The sequence below is a fragment of the Ailuropoda melanoleuca genome, chromosome 2, assembly GCF_002007445.2.
Source record: "Ailuropoda melanoleuca isolate Jingjing chromosome 2, ASM200744v2, whole genome shotgun sequence".
Classification (NCBI taxonomy): Eukaryota; Metazoa; Chordata; class Mammalia; order Carnivora; family Ursidae; genus Ailuropoda; species Ailuropoda melanoleuca.
This window is the reverse complement of record NC_048219.1, coordinates 61,229,517-61,245,906: the sequence shown is the minus strand read 5'-3', so window position 1 is coordinate 61,245,906 and position 16,390 is coordinate 61,229,517. Positions and strand designations below refer to the sequence as shown.

The following is a 16,390-nucleotide window of genomic DNA, read 5'->3' as shown; positions in this document are numbered from 1 at the left end:
TTTTTAATAATATAAACTGTTGAGATGTTAAAAAGATAGACTTACTATCTTTTGGCAAGTGAACATGGTTTCAGGATATAAACAGGTTAAAAGAATACTTAAATTGTAGTTAACTTGGTCTTTTTCAAATCTAACCAGATGTTTCAGCTGTCAGAAACTTGCTGATCTCCAAGTTAAAGAAAATAAAAGATCTAGAATGAGAAGTGCTGTAGTTGAGTAATATGCAGTTAAACAGTGTATTCTCAATAAGTGGTTTAGGCATAATTTGAAGGGGAGTTTCCCTTTTATTACTATTATATAATAATAATTGTAGTGGTAGTGTGAAGAGTACTTATTGTGCTCTATATTGTGTTAACTGCTTCTCATGCCTTGTTAATCTTTATAATACTTTCTGTAAGGTAGGTACTGCTGTGTAGAAAATTTTTTATTTTTTTGGTTTATAGTGAGCTATTTTCTTTAGTAAGAGTACATGGTCTTCACAGCATTTATTATAAAGAACACTTGTCTATATATCTTCTTGTAGGGAAGAAGCAGCTAGACTTTTGTACTTAAGGTCTTATAGGGATTTTGTTTGCTAATTGAATATGCCATGTGTTAGAACCTTTATTCTGATTTCTTGTAAGTCCCATATTGCTGGTTTAACTTATTTTGACCCTGTTCTACCACAATTATGCATTTTTCTTTTTTTAATAAGATATAATTTACATTTTATATAAATTAAGTTGTAATTTATTTATGGTAAAATTTGAAGTATAGAGCTGAATGAGGTTTTTAGATATGTTCACACATGTAACTACCATAGGGATCAAGGTGTAGAACATTTTCATTGACCAGGAGATTCCTCATACTCTTCCTTTTTCAGTCCAATAGCCTTTTCCTCCTGAGATAAGCATCTTTGTGAATTTTATCAGCATAGCTTAGTTTTGCCTGTTCTTGAATTTTATGTACATAGAATTATATAATATGCACTCATTTTTTGTGGCTTTTTTCAATCAACATACATCTTGTTGTGTATCAGTAGTTCATTGCTTTTTATTGCCGAGTACTATTCCACTGCATGACCGTGCTACAAATTTTTTATGTATTCTCTCTGTAATTTTGTTTATTGGATTCTCCAAGTCTCTGACCTCACTTTCCAGCATTCTACACTGCTTTCCTTCCTCTAGGTGTCCCCTTTATTGTTCCTCTATCACCTGCACAATAAAATGTAAGCTCCATAATGTGGCATACAATGGTCTCACTGCAGCTATTCCAGAATGCCTAGAATTATCTGAATAACTAACTCTGATGTTTCATATATTTAGTTTTAGTCCTAATTATTTGTTGTCACTCTCCCCCAGCCTCTCACCTCCCCAGATGTCATTGTCCTTCCTCCTGCTCATCAGCTTATCTCCTGAGATAGCCCATCTCAAGCATTATCTTATCCTTTGAGCCAGACCTGGCCCTACTGCTGTAGAGTGTTTCCTTTACTGGGCTGTGAGTTCTTTGAAGGTAGACACCATCAATGTCTTACTTATCTTAGAAGCACAGTGCCAGAGTACTGTATGTACTTAGTGAATTTTGTAAAACATGGAATGGTGAACAGAATTCTCTCTCAGTCAAGTAGGGATTCAGAATGGCTGGAATGGGATGAAGACATTGGCACTTCAGTTGCCATAAAATATCCCCCCAGTCTTTTTTGAATCCAGTTGAAAAAAATGGCTAGTAATGTTCTTAGTTGAGACCTTAAGGAAAACCGTTGATTTTGATTACAATTTTTGAATGAGGGCATTAATCCGTGTTATGGAAATTGGAGTGTTTGCTACTAATGGTATTCTTTTTGTGAGTTTGTAGTAGTTATTTCTTTAAAGATTTTAAAGGATGTATTAGATTAATACAAGTAGAAGATTAGGAAGACTGGTCACATCTGTAAAGAAACCTTTTTCTCGTTTTCCTGAGGGTAAAAAAATACTGGAGTAGAGAGGAAATTGAATGATAGTCTGGAATTGTGATAACATTTTTTATTTTTATAGCTTAAGCTTGCTGTTTGATGAAAAGTATTTTTAAAAATTTTGTTTTTATCATTGTAGGTATGTAACATATAAATAATATGCTTACTTAAGAAACTTTTAAAATATTGTAATGTATTTTACACTAGTTTTTTCTTCCATATTTGAAATTAGGCTGGTTGGGTTGGCCATTGCAGTCACCTAGGGGATTTTTGTGCCTTCTAGCAAGTCCAAAGCAAGGAGAGGTTCTTCCTCACTGGGATCAATTTGTTGCTTTTCCTCTCTACAGCTTCTGCCATAAAGGTTGAATACAGAGTTGGACATTGACCCCATCTCATGCTGTTTCTTCTGATCCCTACAAGGATTTTTTTAGACATAGATTCTTATCAAAAGTTAGAACTTCAGTTATTTGTTTTATTTCATCATGGGTGTGAAGTATGTTTAGTTTTTTTGTTGATAAAATTTGAGTATTCAGAGAAATACAACCTTGAGGTTGTTTGACTTCTGTGTATTTGAAAGATTTTAGGCTAGTTTGTCTTCTCAGAGGTTGATGGGTATACCTCAGTTTCAGACTCTTCGTCTTCATCCTGTGCTTCAATATTTTATATGGTCAGCCACTGCTTTTTTCATTTTGCAGAGTCCCTGAATCCAAGGATTTGAGGTTCTTTATGAATACTTACCCTATATTAGCTGTCTGTGCTTCACTGTCCTTAGTAGCAATGTAGATGTGTGCTGCTCTTTGTTGTAATGTGAAAAAAAGACTTTTAAATTAATAAAAATATTGTTCTTCATTCTAGATGAGATTGCACAATGTACATTTGACCTTTTTCAAATATATTGCCAAGTAACATAGTATTTTTGAAATTTCATTTTTTTATGGAGGTGACATACACTTTTTTATGTATGAGCAAATAGCATAGAGATGTTTAGAATAAGTAAAACTCTCCTCTCTCACCTAGCATTGTACTCCCCATAAATTATGAAATAGCTGATATGTATTCTGCATCTTTCCCTTTCCATTTGCCAGTATATCTTAGTCATTTTTCCATATATGGATTACATTTAATTTGTTTCTTGTTGATAGAGATAGTTTGGTAAATCTCAGGGTTTTTTGCTTGTATATGCAGTGCAGCAATAAATATTCTTCACCACATTATCGGAATTATGTGAGAATGTAGGATAATTTGTAGCAGTGGGTTACTGGGTCAGTGTATATGTGCCCTTTAATTCTGATACTGCAAAATTACAATGAGGTTATATTACTTAATATTTTTGTTAGCAGTGTTTGAGAATATCTCTTTCCCCACACCGCGCTAAATATTAATTCATGTTTTAATCCATGCCAGTCTAATCAGTGAAAAGTGGTATTTATTGGTACATTTTTTTTAATTAGAAGGATTTTAAATTTCCAAGTCTTTTAAGAAAGCAAAATTAATGCACCGCAAATCAGAACATCCAATTAATAAATTTTACAAGCCAGAGTAATTTTATTAACAGAATTAGCTCATTTCTTATGGGCTAGCAATGTTTCAAATGGTGGAGCTTCTACTGGTCTTTCATCTCCTTCAGTCCTCTGATGACTTCACTGTGACGGCAGGAGTGGTGTTGTAGTTGTAGGTCCAGGCACCACCGGCTACCATTTTCATGTAGGAACCACAACGCCTGATCCTCACAGCTTGTCTTTTCCTCTTGGTTTTGCCATGGAAGGAGAAAGTGTATTTGACACGCTGACTTATTTCACTCTTCTTCACCATTTTCCTGAGGGAGGGACCAGGAAAGTATGATAGGTGGAATCATACAATATTTGTCTTTTTTGTGACTGGCTTATTTCACTTAGTGTAATGTTCTTAAGGTTCATCCATTTGGTAGCATATGACAGGATTTTTTTCGTGTTTAAAGCTGTATAATATTTCATTGTGTTCATATACCGCATTTCCTCTATTGATTCATCCATCAGTAGATGTTTGGGTTGCTTCCACCTCTTGGCTATTGTGAATAGTGCTGTTATGAACATGGGTCTGCAAATATTCTTCAAGACTTTTTAAATTTTTTTGAATATACACTTCAAAGTGTTATTGCTGGATCATAAGATAGTTGTATTTCTAAGTTTTCCAGGAACATCCATACTGTTTTTTCACCACTTTACAATCCCACCAACAGAGCACACATCTTCACCAACATTTGTCATTTTCTGTTATTTTGAAAACACAACCATCCTAATGGATGTGCAGTGATACCTCAGGGTTTCAATTTACATTTCACTGATGATGAATGATATTGGGCATTTTTTCATGTTTGTTGGCCATTTGTAGATCATATTTAGGGAAACATCTATTCAAGTCATATTTTAATTGGGTTATTGGGGGGTTTTTTGTTTTGTAAGAATTTTTTAATATATTCTAGACATTAATTCCTTATCATATCTACAGTTTGGTGATACTTTCTCCCATTCTGTAGATCACCTGCCTGTTGACTTTGTTGATTGTGTGCTTTGATACACAGAAGTTTTTAAGTTTGATGTACTTCCGTTTGTCTCTTTTTGTTGTTCTGCTTTTCGTATCCAAGAAATTATTGTCAAGTTTGATGATGTCACAAGGCTTTTTCCTCTATGCTTTCTCCTAGGAGTTTTATAGTTTTAGGTCTTATGTTTAGGTCTTTGATTCATTTCGTGTTAAGTTTTATTTATGGTGTGAAAGAAGGGTCCAACTTCATCCTTTTGTATGTGTTTATCCAGTTTACCCAGCACCATTTGTTGAAGAGACTGTCCATTTTTCACTGAGTGGTCTTGGCATCCTTGGCAGAGATCATTTGTCCATTTTGTGAGTGTATTTCCAGGGTCTGTCTTCTGTTCCTTTGGTCTGTTTGTCTTTACACCATTGTTTCGATTACTGTAGCATTGTAAATTTATTTTTAAATTAAGAAATAAGAGACATGCAACTTTATTCTTCTTTTTCAAAATTGCTTTGCCTTTTGAGAGCTCTTGATATTTGAATTTTCGGGTGAATTTATCTACTTCTGTGAAAAAAAATGCCACGGGGAATTTGATAGTGATCATGTTGAATCTTTTGATTGCTTTGGGTAATATGAACATCTTAATATTAAGTCTCCCAGTACTTGAGCACTAGATATTTTTCCGCTTGTGTTTTTCTTTAAGTTTTTTCAGGATTGTGTTGTGGTTTTCAGCACACAAGTCTTTCATCTCCTTGGTTAATTTTATTCCCAAGTTTTTTATTCTTTCTGATGCTTTTGTAAATGAGATTGTTAATTTTTTTTCGAGGTTGTTTATTGTTAATGTATAGACAAAACTGATTTTTGTGTGTTAATTTTATATCCTACATTGGTGAATTTGTTTATTAGTTATAACAGTTTTTTGGTGGTATTTTTGGGTTTTCTACACAAGGTCATGTTGTCTATGAAGAGAGATGATTTTATTTTTTCCTTTCCAATTTGAATGTTTTTATTTTTTTTTCTTGCCTGACTGCTCTTGCTAGGACTTCCGGTACTATGTTTGATAGGAGTAGCAAGAGCAGACGGCCTTGTCTCATTCTTGGTGTTGGAGGAAAAGCTTTCAGTGTTTCACCACTGAGTATGATTGTAGGTATGTGTTTTTTCGTAAATGGACTTCATTATGTTGAGGTAGATTTCTTCTCTTCCTAGTTTATTGAGAGTTTTGTTTAGCATGAAATGGTGTTGCATTTTGTTAAATGTTTTTTCTGCATCAATTGAGATGATTTGTGTTGTGTTTGTTCATTCTATTAATGTGTGGTGTATTACACTGATTGATTTTCATATGTTCAATCATCTTTGCATTCCAACAATAAAACCCACTTACTCATGGTGTAATAATCTTTTCAATGTGCTGTTGATATCAGTTTGCTTTTAGTTTGTTCAGAATTTTTTGGTATCAATATTCATCGGAGATACTGGTCTATAGTTTTCTTGTGTCTTTGTCTAACTTTGGTACCAACGTAATGCTGGCCTCATTGAATGAGCTTGGAAATGTTTCCTCCTCTTCAGTTATTTGGGAAGAGTTTCAAGAGAATTGGTGTTAATTCTTTAAATATTTGGTGGAACTCTCCAGTGAAGACATTTAGTCTTGGACTTTCCTTTTTGGGGGAATGGGGTTTGATTACTACTTCAGTCTCCTTACTAGTTACAGGTCTGTTCATACTTTTTTATTGCTTCATGGCTCGGTCTTTGTAGGTTGCATGTTCCTAGGAATTTATCCTTTTCTTTTTGGTTATCCAATTGTTTGGTGTACAGTTCATAGTATTTTTTTTAATAATCCTTTATTTCTGTTACATCGTTTATAACATCCCTTTATTTCTGATTTAATTGAATCTTCTTTCTTTTTTTCTTAATTAATCCCTAGCAGAGGACTTGTCAATTTTGTTGATCTTTTCATAAAGCCAACCCTTTGTTTGTTTGTTTTTTTTTCCTTTCTATTTTTATTCCTCTTTGCCATTTATCTCTCCTCTAATCTTTATTTTTTGCTTCTTCTAGCTTTGGGCTAATGTTTTCCTTTTCGAATTTCTGGAGTTGTAAAGTTAGGTTGTTGATTTGAGATCTTTTTTTCTTTTTTGATGTAAGTTTTTACAGCTGTATGATTCCCTGTTAGCATTCCTTTCTTTGTGTTCCTCAAGTTTTGGTATGTTGTGTTTTCATTTGTCTCGAGGTATTTTCTAATTTTCCTTTTTTTTCATTGTTTTGACCCTTTGGCTGTTTAAGAATGTTGTTAAATTTTTACAGATTTGTGGATTTCCAGTTTTCTTTATGCTGTTGATTTCTAGTTTCATTCTATTCTGGTCAGAAAAGATATTTGTATCATTTCAGTCTTGAATTTTTATGACTTGTCTTGTGGTCTATCCTAAAAAATGTTCCATGTGTACTTTGAAAAAAGTATATCCTGCTTTTGTTGGGTAGATTATTTATATGTCTGTTAGGTCCACTTGGTCTGTAGTGTTATTCAAATTCTCTATTTCCTTATTCATAATCTATGTGATTGTTGTATCCATTACTGCTTTTTTGGGTATGTTAATTGATCTTTGTTTTGTGCATTATTTTGACTGCCTTCTTATTTCTTTTTATGTGTATATTTTAGTTACTGTGTTTACCTTGGCAATTACAGTTAACATTTTAAGATTATAATAATCTAGTTTGAATTAATGCCAGGTTGTATCAATAGTGTAAAGACTTATCTATACAGCTCTATCCCTCTTCTCCTGTTTTGGTGTTACTGTCCCAAATTACTTTATACAGTAGTACTGGCTTTTATGCTTACCTATTGTAGTTGTCTTTATTGTTGTTCTTTGTTTCTTTTTATAGCTTTCAGTTATATAGTGTGTTTTTTCATTGTAGCCTGAAGGACTTCCTTTAACATTTCTTGAGGGGCAAGTCTACTAGTGGCTAACTCTCTTCAGCTTCTGTTTTTCTGAGACTGTCTTAATCTCCCCCCCCCTTTTTTTTTTGAAGGATAATTTTGCTGGGTATAGAATTTTTGGTTAAAAACTTTTTTCTTTTAGCACTTTATTATGTCAGTGCTTTGTAGTCTCCGTGGTATCTGATGAGAAATTAGCTTTTTATATTCTCAGGGCCCAATGTATGTGACTAATTGCTTCTCTCCTGCTGCTTTTATTATTCATCTTTTTTGTTTGGGTTTTGACCATTTTATATTAATGTGACTTAGTCTGGATCTATTTGGAGTTTTCCTATTTGGTGTTTGTTTAGTTTGTTGGCTGTTTAATTTCAAGTCTAATTTTGGATATTTATCACCATTATTTTTTGAAATATTCTTTCTACCTCTTTCTCTCCTTGTTTCTCATTATCAATAGGCTGGTACACTTGATGGTTTCCACAGGTCTCTTAGGCTCTGCATTTTCCTTCATTCTTTTTTCTTTCTACTTCTTAGACTGGAATTTCAGTTGACTTACTTTCATATCCACTGATGATCTCTCCTGCTTGCCTCAAATATTTTGAGATTCACTAGTGAATTTTTCATTTTAATTATTGTTCATCTCCAGGATTTCTGTTTCTGTTTTATAAATTTTTGATTCCTTTTTTATCTCTTTATTGATGTTCTTTTATTGAGTCATTATTCTTGTGGTTTTCAATTGGCTCTTCTAAGATAGTCATACCTGCCACAGGTAAATAGGAACATTTAATCTGCAAGTTGGAAATTACTTTAAATGTAAATAATATAAATATATCAGTCAAAAGAAAGAAAATGAAACAGTGGATTAAAGACCCACAACCATACTATATGTAGCTTACAAGAAATTTACTTCAAATTCAATGACATAAGCGGGCTGAAAAAGATATGAAAGACAATACCATGCAACATTAACCTAAAAAAGAAGTGAGGATGGTTACATTAAATTCTGGGAAAGTAGACTTCAGAACAAAGAAAATTACTAGGGACCAAGAGGAGATTAAATAATGATAAAAGCATCAGTCTGTTAGGAAGACGTAATGACCCAAAATGTGTATGTACCAAACAATAGAGCCATAATCTAAACTTAAAAAAAAAAAAAACCTGAACAAAAAACTGATAAAGTTGAAAAAGGAAGAGATGAATCCACAATTATAATTGAAGACTTTAATACTCTCAACAACTGACACAACTATTAAGCATAGAATCAGTAAGAATACAAAAAATCTGAACACAGTAAACCAACAGGATCTAAATTACCTGTATAGAACATTCCACCTAGCAACATGGAATACATATTATATTCAAGTGCCCATGAAATACTCATGAAGATAGACAACATCTTAAAAAATAAAACAAACCTGAACAAATTAGAATGGTTATTATACAAATTATATTGTCTGACCATAATGGAATCAAATTAGAAGATAAATAACAGAAAAATCTCTGTCAATTGAAAATTAAACAACATGCTTCTCAATAATCCATGGCTTAAAAATTCTGAAAATTAAAAAAAGGAACTTAATGAAAATGAAAATACAACATCAAAATATGCGGAATACAGCTAAAGCAGTGCTGAGAAATTTACAGCATTAAATGTTACGTTTGAAAAGAGAAAGTGTTCATGTAAAAGAAAATGAAGAGCAAAATAAACCCAAAGCAAGCAGAAAAAGAAAATAATAAATTTAAGAGTAGAAATAAATGAAACTAAAAAGAGAAAAATCACTGAAACAAAAAGCTACTTATACAAAAAAATCAATAAAACTAATGAACTTCTAGCAGGACTGACCAAAAGAAAGTGGATAAAAATTACCAATTTAATAATGTAATGGGGTATCACTATAGACCCTTATAGACATTATAGGGATACTAAGAGCTTACTATGAACAACTTACAGACAAAATTTAACAATTTGAATGAAATGGCCCAGTATCTTGACAAACACAACCAACCACAGCTCACTCAATATGAAATTTATATTTCATAGCCCAGTAACTGTTAAGGGCATTGAATTTAGAATTGTGAAATTCCCAAAAAAAGAAATCTTTAGGCCAAGATGGAAAGTTTCATGGGAAAATTTTCCAAGATTGAAATTTCATTGGAAAGTTCCAGGCTGGAGAATTATTTTAAACAATCTTAAGAAGAATTAACACCTCAATTCTATCTAATCCTTTCCAAAAAATGGAAGAGGGAACACTTTCCATTTCATTTTATGAAGCTGATATTACACTGATATTGAAACTAGATAGAGACAGTACAAAAACAAGAAAACTACAGGGGCGCCTGGGTGGCTCAGTCGTTAAGCGTCTGCCTTCGGCTCAGGGCGTGATCCTGGAGTTCTGGGATCCAGCCCCGCGTCAGGCTCTTCTGCTCGGAGCCTGCTTCTTACTCGCCCACTCCCCCTGCTTGTGTTCCCTCTCTCGCTGGCTGGCTCGCTCTCTGTCAAATAAATAAAATAAATCTTTAAAAAAAAAAAAAGAAAACTACAGATTAACATATAAAGAACTGATGAACTTAGATGCAAAAAATTCTCAATAGAATATTGGCAAATTGAACCAAACAATGTATAAAAACAATTATACACTATAAACAGGTAGGATTTATTCCAGGTATGTGAAGTGAATTCACAGCATTTGAAAGTGAGAGTCCAATTTCATTCTTTTGCTTGTTAATTCAGGTTTCTCAGCATCGTTTGTTGAGAAGACTATCTATGCCTTTTGAGTGTTCTGGGCATCCTTGTCAAGAATCATTTGACCTTATATATGAGAGTATATTTCTGGGCTATCTGTTACAGTCCATTCATCAGTATGTTTGTCTTTATGCCACTACCACACTGTTCTGATTACTGTAGCTTTGTGGTAAGTTTTAAAATCAGGAAGTGTGAGACCTGTAACTTTGTTCTTCATTTTCAAGGTTGTTTTGGCTATTTAGGGTGCCTTGAAATTCCATGTAAGTTTTAGAATGAAATTTTCTCTGTCTGCAAAAATGCTACTGGGATATTCATAAGGATTGCATTAAATCTACTTTGAATACTATTAACATTTTAATGTTATTAAGTCTCCTAATCCATGAACACTGGATGTCTTTTCATTTGTTTTTGTCATCTTTAATTTCTTTTGGCAATATTTTCAGTATACAAGTCTTTAGCCTCTTTGGTTAAGTTTATTACTAAATTTTTTTTTCAAATAAATAAATTAATTAATTTTTAAATAGGCTCCCCACCCAGTGTGGAGCCCAAGGTGGGGCTTGGACTCATGACCCTGATTGAGACCTGAGCTGAAATCAAGAGTCGGACACTTAACTGACTGTGCCACTGAGGAGCCCCGATATTGTATTCTTTCTGATGCTTTAGTAAATGGTATCATTTTCTCAGTGTTTTTTCAGGGTGGCCAACATCTATTTATGGAAATGCAGTTGACCTTTGCATGTTGATTTTTTCCTTCTATTGTTATTTTTAATTTTTTCTAGTTTTATTGAGATATAATTCACATACATCACTATGTAAGTTTAAGGTGTATGGCGTAGTTGACTTTCACATCCAGCTGATCCTTGAATGATACGAGGTTTGGGGTGCTGACCCCCTGCAAGAGAAAATCCATGTATAACTTCGACTCCCCAGCAACTTAACTACTAATAGCCAGCTCTTGATCAGAAGACTTACCAATGACATGAAGAGTTGATTAGCCATCCTTTGTGTGATATGTGTTAGATACTGTTCTTTAAATAAGCTACAGAAAAAATATTATTAGGAAATTCATAAGAGAAAATAAATTTACAATACTGTACTGTGAGATATCTGCTTAAAACTGGACCCACACGGTTCAAACCTGTGTTGTTCAAGGGTCAGCTGCATTGTGAAATGATTACTGCCGTTAGTTTAGTTAGCATTCATCATCACATAGATAAAATAGGAAAAGCAAAAAAAGAGAAAAAGAATTTTTTCCTTGTGATGAGAAGTCTTAGGATTTATACTCTTAACAACTTTCCTGTGTATCCTACAGCAGTGTTAACTGTAGTCATCATGTTGTACAATACATCTCTAGTACTTAATTGTCTTATAACTTGAAGTTGTACTTCTTGGTCACCTTTCTCCAAATTCCCCCCTCCCACTACCACCCCACCTCTGGTAACCATAAATTTGATTTCTTTGTGTGTTTTTTTTCTTTTAGATTCCACATGTAGATGAGGTCATACATTATTTGTCTTTCTCTGACTTATTTCACTTAGCATAATGCCTTTAAGGTCCATCTAGGTTGTTGTAAGTGTCAAGATTTCCTCATTTTTTATAGCTAAAGAATATTCTGTTGTATATATATACCATAACTTCTTTATTCATCCATCGATAGACACTTACGTAGTTTCCATATCTTAGCTGTTTGTACATAATCTGCCATGAGCATAGGGTGAGAGATTTCAAGTTAGTGTTTTTGTTTTCTTTGGATAAATATCCAAAGTGGAATTGCTGGATCATAGGGTAGTTCTATTTTTTGAGGAACCTCCGTACTGTTTTTCATAGTGGCTAAACCAGTTTACATTCCCACCAGTAGTACAGAAGGGTTCCTTTTCTCTGTGTCTTTATCAGCATTTGTTATTTCTTGTCTTTTTGATCATGGCCATTCTAACAGGCATGAGGTGATATCTCATTGTGGTTTTAATTTGCATTTCCCTAATCACTAGTGATATTGAGTATCTTTTCATGTACCTGTTGGCCATTTATATATCTTCTTTGAAAAAATGTCTATTCAGATCCAATGCCCATTTTTAATTGGGTTATTTGGCTTTTAGCTATGGAGTTATATGGGTTCTTTATATATTTGAGGTATTGACCCCTTATTAGATATATGGTCTGGAAATATCTTCCCCCATTCTGTGGGTTGTCTTTTCATTTTGTTGGTTATTTCTTTTGCCTTGCGGAAGTTTTTTTAGTTTCTTGTAGTCCCACTTGTATTTTATTTTGTTGCTTGTTCTTAAGATGTCTTATCCAAAAAGTCATTGCCAATACCTATGTCAATACCATGTTTTACTTCTAGGAGTTTCACGGTTTCAGGTCTTACAGTTAAGTCTTTAATCCATTTTGAGTTAATTTTTGTAAGTGGTGTAAGATAGGGTGTGTGTTGATTTTTATATGCTGCAATTTTGCTGAATTCATTTATTTCTGATGTGTTTTTGTGGAATCTTTAGAATTTTCTACCTGTAAGATCATGTCATCCACCAAGACAACTTTTTTTCTTTCTTTCCAAATTGAATGCCTTTTATTTCTGTATCTTGCCTAGTTACTCTGCATAGGAATTCTAGTACTATGTTAAATAGAAACAGTAAAAGTGGGCATCCTTGTTTTATTTCTGATCTTTGAGGAAAGGTTTGTGTCTTTTGCCCTTGAGTGCAGTGTGAATTATGGACTTTCCATATATTGTCTTTAAGTTTGTTCTTTTGCTGTTTAAAGCAACCTGAAAGCTAATGATAGAATGACAAATGTTGTAAAGGTTTATATTACTCTTACTTTCCACTTAGTAGAAATGTTAAGTAACTTTTTCTCTTGTGCACACACTGATGGCTAGGGAGAGGCAGTTACCCAGAAACAGGCAATGTGTCTGGATAAAACAATTAAAGTTAATAAAAAAGAAAGTTTGCTTTGTTGATTCCCATAATTGACTGACTGCAGGCTTTATTATTCACTTACAGTTAGCTTGCTTTTTCTGTGTCCCTTCATTTAGGTATTCAAGCACCTTCTAGTTGCTCAAAATATAGTACATACAACAAAAATGTGGTTCCTATTCTGTTGGAACCTGGGTTCATTGAGAGAAATACATTAATCAAAAATGATATAAATTAAATATTCTAAAGACATTAGAGCTCTGAAAGGAACAGTTCTTCAAAAGCCTCTGACAAAGGAACTTGACATAGAGTGCTTGAGGAAGGCTTCCCAGAGTAAGTGACATTTAGAACTGTGATCTGAAGGAAGCTTAGGAGTTAAGGTTAACTAAATTTATGTGATAGAGGGTGGGGAGAGGAGAGCAGAGGATTCCAGATTAGAGGAACTTCTTGTGCAGGGGCCCTGTGATGAGAAGGGACACATTGGGGAATCTGAGAGAGGGCCAGAGTGGTTGAATCCCTGAGAACTGTGAGACCAGATGGAAAGGTAGGCAGGACCCAGTAAAGCCTTTTCTGCTGTGATAAAGATTTGGGACTATGTCCTGTGAGAGAGGAAAATGTTGGGTTCCATAGAGGAGTGGTCAGCTTGAAAAGGTCAATCTGCTTATAGATGTGAAGGACTGATTAGAAAGGAACCAATAGATCCAGTTAGAAAGCAGATGCATTAAGTTTAAAAAATTCTGTCTGCTTGTGACACTACACAAATACACGGGAGTCACCCTAGGTACTGTTTTAGATGTCAGGGGTATATCAGTGAACAAAACATTAGTCTTTGCCCTCAAGCTTATTTTGTAGTGGGGGAGAGAACATAGATAAATAAGTATATAATCTGTCAGTTATTAGTAAGTACTGTGAAGAAGAATAAAACTGGAGAGGGGGATGAAGAGTGACTAAGGGTGCTGTTTTATTTAGGTTGATCTAAGAACTGAGATCATTGGAACTGAAGGAACTGATCTATGCATATACTTGGAGGAAGAACTCCAAGCAGAGAACGTTAAATGCAAAGTACATGGGGCCTGGTCAGGGAACAGCAAGGAGGCCAGCATGGCTGGGATACAGTGATAAGAAGTGTTAGGAGATGAGGTCTAGGACTTAGTGCATTATATTTGGGTTGGACATGAACTATATGGCATTTACTACTTTGATATTTTATATATATAGCTTTATACTAAAATTTAGTCATTTATTTTGTTGGCAATATAGTTCATGAAAGTAAAATAGTATTATTAGGTTAGACCAATTCCAGTGTATGGAGGGGTGGTTTCTACACACCACCAGGCAGTTCTCCACATACCAACCTCGTGTCCTACAATTCAGCTCAATTCTGATACTATTTCACAGGTTAATGTTACAGTCCTTCAGACTCCTCCCTCCCCTCGAATTCAAGTGCTAATTGTAAGCTCAGGTTGTCATCTGCACTTCAGAACTGGCTACAAATTAGAGGTTCCCATAGCCCTGTCCTTAGACTTATGATACCAGTTGCAAGTCCAGGTTGTTACCTTGTTACCTGTACTTCAGACCCACTGGCTGTAAATCAGAGGTTCCCATGACCCCCTCCTTGGGTTTGCTTAATTTGCTAGAGCAGCTCACTGAACTCAGGAAACCAGTTTACTTACTAGATTTCCAGTTTGTTATAGAAGGATATAACTCAGGAACAGAAGAAAGTCATAGGGCAAGATATGTGGGACGAATTGTGGAGCTTCCCTTGTCTTCTTTACATTGTCTTCTCTAGGCACACAACTCTCTTAGCACATCCCTGTGTTTACCAATCCAGAAACTCTCCAAACCCCATCCTTTTGGGGTTTTATGGCAGCTTCATTATGTTTGCAGGATCCATTAAAGCATTAGCAGATGTCAGTTGACCCATCCTCTAGCCCATCTCCCCTCCAGAGGTCAGGTGGATGGGACACATAGTTAGCATGGCACCCTCTGGCTAGCAGTCCCCAACCTTAGGTGATTTCCAAAAGTCATCCCACTCATATAACAAAAGACATCTTTATAACTCTAGTCTACTCTTAGGAAATTCCTAAGGCTTTTATGAGCACTGTATCAGGAACAGGGAGGAAGACTAAAAATGTTTCTTATAAATCTCAGTATCACAAGTATTCATCATTTAATAATTTTTTTAAAAAGATTTATTTATTTTAGATAGAGAAAGAGAAAGAAAGCGTGGGGGGTTATAGGGGCAGAGGGAGAGGGAGAGAGCGTCTCAAGCAGACTCCATGCTGAGCTGGGAGCCTGACGCGACGCTCGAGCCCACGACCCTGAGATCACCACCTAAGCTGAAACCAAGAGTTGGATGTTCAACTGACTGTGCCACCCAGGTGCCCCTCAGTTTTCTAAGAGCTGTTTTGTCTTCTTTTTATTTTTTATTTTTTTAAAGACTTTATTTATTTGAGAGAATGAGAGGGAGAGAGCACGAGTGGGGGGAGGGGCAGGGGTAGAGGCCGACTTCACACCGGGCAAGGAGCCCGGTGCAGGGTTTGATCCCAGGCACTTGAGATCATGACCTGAGCTAAAGGCAGATGCTCAACCAACTGAGCCACTCAGGCACCCCCTTTTTTTTTAAAAAAAAGATTTTATTTATTTATTTGACAGAGTACACACGCACAAGCAGGAGGAGTGGCAGGCAGAAGGAGAGGGAGAAGCAGGCTCCCCACTGAGCAGAGAGCCTGATGATGTGGAACTCAATCCCAGGACCTTGGGATCATGACCTGAGCCTTAGGCAGATGCTTAACTGATTGAGCCACCCACGCACCCCCTCAGGCGCCCCATATTTTGTCTTTTTAAATAAGAAAATACAGTCATCAATAATAGAGATGATTAGTGTTACTGCTTGAATTGTTGTACCACCTTCTCCAACCCTGAATTCACCCCCACTGCCCAGAGTAGGACCTGAAGTAGGTACCTCGGAGTACCTTAGAGTAAACCTTATTTGGAGATAGAATATTTAACAAAGGTAATCAAGTTAAAGGTAGGTCATTAGGGAGGATGGGGCAGATCCATTTATAACTAACTGATGTCCTTATTAAAAAAAAGGGATGTTTGGACACAGAGACATGCATATGGAGGGAAGACAGTTTGAAGAGACATAGGAAGATGATCAGTAAGCCAAGGAGAGGCCTAGAACAGATCCTTTACAACTCTTCTCACTGTTTCCCTATACCTAATGAGGGTAATACTGTTATAAAACCTTCAGGTTGAGCAGTACCCGTGTGGCTCGTTAAGCCTCTGAGTCTTGGTTTCAGCTTAGGTCATGGTCTTGGGGTCACGTGGGATTGAGCCGCAGGTCAGGGTCTGTGCTCAGTGGAGAGTCTGCTTG

General features: G+C 35.3%; 1 protein-coding gene across 11 annotated transcripts in view; it reads left to right on the top strand.

Moving 5' to 3' along the window:
• The window catches only part of ZNF644 (zinc finger protein 644), a 122,497-nt gene that overhangs the window by 34,179 nt on the left and 71,928 nt on the right, over positions 1 to 16,390 (top strand). The gene's annotated exons all lie outside the window — the stretch shown is intronic.